The sequence below is a fragment of the Diabrotica virgifera genome, chromosome 5 (assembly GCF_917563875.1).
Source record: "Diabrotica virgifera virgifera chromosome 5, PGI_DIABVI_V3a".
NCBI classification, from domain to species: domain Eukaryota; kingdom Metazoa; phylum Arthropoda; class Insecta; order Coleoptera; family Chrysomelidae; genus Diabrotica; species Diabrotica virgifera.
Window position 1 is genome coordinate 262,751,109 of NC_065447.1, and position 4,933 is coordinate 262,756,041.

General features: G+C 26.8%; 1 long non-coding RNA gene across 1 annotated transcript; it reads left to right on the top strand.

Moving 5' to 3' along the window:
• The first annotated feature begins 2,970 nt into the window (after window positions 1-2,970).
• On the top strand, window positions 2,971-3,434 carry LOC126885329 (uncharacterized). Its single transcript, XR_007698390.1, has 3 exons — window positions 2,971-3,085; window positions 3,144-3,315; window positions 3,372-3,434. It is a non-coding gene; the product is annotated as an uncharacterized LOC126885329 (long non-coding RNA).
• Window positions 3,435-4,933: the final 1,499 nt, after the last annotated feature.

Here is a 4,933-nt window from a genome sequence, read left to right on the forward strand (position 1 = left end):
TAAACACCCCTCCAAAATGGTGTTTGAAAATTGGTGTAATTTGTTTAAAACTTGTTTTTTTAATAACATCGCCATGATTAAAAATTTTGAATATATTTTTAGATATTCGTGTTCCTGGTAGTTTTTGACACACTTATAAAAAATTCTAGATCCATTTTTTGCCGAGATAGCTTTTCCAAGTTTAAAAATTCATATTTTGTTTATTTATCAATATTAACATTTTAAAGTGCGTGAGTACATCATTTATCCACTCTAGTACTCAACAATGTCATTTATATATAGTGTTAAAATTTTAGAGTATTTTAAAAAATAATGATTTTCGTAGCGACCTTAAATGAAAACTTTTTGCATGAAGAGTGGTGCAGTAGTAGTACTTTGCAATATCTTCGTTAATAATGGACCAATTTCAATGTTTTTCTTTTTGAGTTTAGGGTAGCATATAAAAATAATAACGTCTAAATGGCATTTTTTACAATACGTATTCGTCAATTTGTTATAAACATTTTTTTTTAATTTTTTTTTCTCTACGTGTGATAAATAAAAATTGACACAAAAATTTTTTTATAAAAAAAATTAACAAGGTAATACTGTTTTAGCATTAAAAATCTGTTAAAGACTTTTGCCTTTATACAAGATTAAAATATATATGTTGTATTTTACATTTAATTTTACAATCTTTATAACAGGTAGTACACTAAAAATAGTGTATATATTTGTTAATTTTTATTCACTTATATACATAATAGATTTATAATAGCGGTTATCCTCCATTTTTTAAACGTTTTCCTTTACTTCAATAGTTTGCATCAAATCTTTAGACGTTAATTTGACTGACTTTCCTTCAATGCAAATGCATGAAAATTTGCACACATATTTATGCATTCGCGAGAACAATACACGAATTGTCAATAAAAAAATGTTGTGTTTATTATTTGTTTAAATAAAAAAAAAAAGATTTTAATGGAAAATGCTTAAATTCTCTTGTTTTTTACAATGAAGAAACTTGAAACTTTTACAGATTGTAGCTAATTATATGAACTACCTATACATAATTCCACTTTTTACGTTAATTGTTTACGTTATGCTTCATAACGTAACGGTACAAGTGCAGCAGCTGCCAATTATTTAGATCTACGGTATCAAAAATACGCATAGCCTTGATGATAGTCAAACTTCGGAACGAGGACGGCACCTAAAGAAGAAGAAGATGCTTCATAAATAAACAATAAAGTATCAAATTTTTTGCCGATTCCGACTATTTTTCATGTTTGTACATCATATGTTTTATACATATTTTAATAAACATGACGTATATTTAATGTTTGAAAAGTGTAAGACTAAAAAGTAAAAATAAAAAAAATATGAAAAAAATATTTTTAAGAAACGCTTTTCTTTAGTTACGAGTGACTAGAATTAAACATATTATAAAAAAATCAACTAAAAAGCAAAAAATAAAAAAAAATAAAAAAATCTAACACATTCGTTAAAGAAAAACGTGGGGCGAAAACCGTTTATTCGATAAAGACGCGGCACCCTTTTCTTTGACGAATGTGTTGGATTTTTTCAATTTTTTAATTTTTTGCTTTTTAGTTGATTGTTTTGTATGTAATATGTTTAATTTTAGTCACTCGTAGCTACAGAAAAGCGTTTCTTAAAAATATTTTTTTTATATTTTTTAATTTTTTACTTTTTTTATATATTTTCTTTTGTATTCACATTAACTTAGTGAGATTTTGATAATTATTTGTACAAGGAAAAAAGTTTTTATGTTTTTTTAACAAAATTTTACTATTTTGTTATATTTTTAAAATAAAAATTTGTTGTAATACTGTTTTGTGGTTATCTTTGTTGCCAACTTTTATTTATCACAAGATTAGAGAAAAAAAATTTTTAGAAAAAAATATTGTTTATAACAAACTAATGAATATTTAGTGCAAAAAGGGTCATGCAAATGTTATTATTTTTATATGCTACCCCAAATTTAAAAAAAGCATTGAAATTGACCCATTATTAACGGAGATATCGCAAACTCCTCCTCCGCCAATTTTCAGGCAAAAAGTTTTCATTTAAGGTGCTATGAGAATCATTATTTTTCAAAATATTCTAGAATTTTTATTATGTGTATAAATGGCATTGTCAAGTAGTAGGGTTAATAGATGTACTTACGCACTTTTAAACGTTAATATTGATAAATAAACAAATTAAGAATTTTTAAACTTGGAAAAGCTATCTCGGTAAAAAATGGTTCTAGAAAAATTTTTTTCTTTTGTTAATGTGTCAAAAACTAGCAGAAACACGAATATCGAAAAATAATTTAAAAATTTTTAATCACTGCGATGTTATTAAAAAAACAAATTTTAAACAAATTAAACCAATTTTCAAACGTCATTTTTGAGGAGTGTTTAATTGAAATTTTGATTTGTCAATACATATATCGAAAATATACATAAAAGCAAAAAAAATGAGTTCTTAAAAACTTCTATATTCTGTCGGCAACAACCGCGTTTTTGCAATTGAAAAAATGGTAATTTTTTATAAACAAATGAAATATCTCATAAACTACTCAATATTTATCAACCAATTTTTTTCAGTTTATACTGATATCATGGTGCAACTTTTTATATAAAACAAAATGTTTGCTAGTGCTTATTTATAACGCAAGTAATATTTTTTTGGAAACTTGTTTTTCAATTTTGATTTACAATTATTTAAATAAATTAAAGGTGAAATTTAATTTAGTAGCAGCCGGTTTCCGAAACGTTATTCAAATCTTCGATCATCTAATCGAGCTGTTAGATTTGATCAACTGTTAACCAGTGACCAGTTTCTCAAACGTCGATCATCTTAAAATTATATGATCGTAGAAAATCGATTATCTGACATACGATTTGGTATCGATACTGTCACAATCGGCTGTCATCCTTCAAAATTTCATTTTATAACCAAAAAATTTCAATCCATAATAAATAACTACATAATTTATAAAATTAAAAAATATATTAAAAATGAGCAATACCAACGGAAATCCTCCACGCAAAAATTATACTGAGAGAGAGAAATGTTTGCTGTTGGAAATAATTGGAAAGTAAGTACGAAATTGTCTAACTTATAGAACAAATTTCTAATTGTATTTTTGTTTTCAGATACAAGCATATTATAATTGAAAACAAATAATGTACCAATGCTATGTCCAACAAACCAAAACAATGAAACCTTGGAAAAAATAGCGTTGAATTTCCCAGAACTCCCAAGCAGCTGAACACTGCATATATAAACTTAAAAAGGGTCACTCACCAAAAAGTAGCAGAGGAAAATGTAAGTGTATACAACTTTCGGTTGATTTAGAGCTATATAGATTAATTACATTGCAGATTCAAAAATATAATGAGCAGAAGGTTTTGGACCAGTTGAAGAGAGACCAAACTGCGGACAAAGTAGGTATACTTAAATTTAAAGCTCTTAACACCAGGTCAGTTGAATTACACTATTTCTGAGTGGAATATTTTTATAAAAATATAATCCAATGAAACTAATTTCATGATGGGAACTAACCTAGTGTTGAGACAATAGAAGTTTAGTATTTGAGGGTGTTAACGCCAAAGAGGTGTAAGTCATATTTGTGAAATGATGGAAGTCTTGCTTTATAACTTTGATAAATAGACATTTTTTCATCAGGAAAAGTGGTGTAAGTATTTATAGTAAAAACTTACACACCACTTTTTCTCTGAAGAGGTCTATGTATATAATATCAAGATTATAAAATAGGGGTTACATCATTTCAAGAATATGACTTACACCACTTTGATTTTAACCCATTCATTTCTTAATCAGTAATGAACTAATGAATTGTTTTCAGAAAGACATACTTGCAACAGGTGGTGGCACATTTAGGCCTCGTCTCACAGATGTAGGGGCACAAATGTTGAGTTTGATTGGCAATCAAATCCAACCTTTACCCAACAGTTGTGACAGTGCATCTGGTTTCTTCACATCTGGTGAGTCCTTATTTTATTAATTTATTTAAATAAAGGTAACTAATTTTAAATTTATTTATATATATATAAAGCCTGATCAATATTTCCAATATTATCTGAACAATAACCTGTATATGGTCTTGATCTGTACAAAACTTCTGAATTAGAACATTTTCAGCACGTTATCCACAAATGTAGTAGAGTGACCATTAGTTTAACTATTTAAAACTATTATCTGATAATGCTAGGTTTATGTATTCTATGGATGTAGCAATAGAAAGAAGCCACCTTCTGTTAAAAAGGATGATTAGAAGAGGGAGTTATGGTATAGTCGGTCTAGTCGGTTTTCTAAAGATTAACTTAAGTTTATCCATTGTTTCCAAAGTATGTACATACGGATGTAAGTTTTTGAATGAATCTAGAATGTTTTTGGCATCTGAAAGATTTCCATCTAAAATGGATATTGTATCCTACAGTTCTAAGCCAATTTAAGATTTTTTGAAAGGTATTATTGTTTAAAGTTTGATTGTTAAAGATATTATTTCTATGTTGATCAATAATAAATCTGATAACAAGGGATAAGCGGTTATCCATAGCCAGACCTTGTGCCTATCTATAGACATCATTAAACAAAAAAAAAGATCTTTTGTAAACCAAATTTAAGCAAACTCAAAATATGAGAATTAATATCTATAAATATTATTAATATTAATTAATTATTATAATTATTTATTCCAATTCTAAATTAAGGTAGATTATTAACTTAGCTATTAAGATAGCTAAAGTAGATAAATAAAATAACTACCTACCTACCTAATTCGAGAAAGATTTTTTTTATAAAGAAAAAACTATCTGGTACATCTAAAACAATTGAATTTTTTTATTTTTATAGTTGCTCAAGATAGTCAAGTGGAAGTAGATTACCTACAATTGGAAGACACATAGCAGACATCCAATGT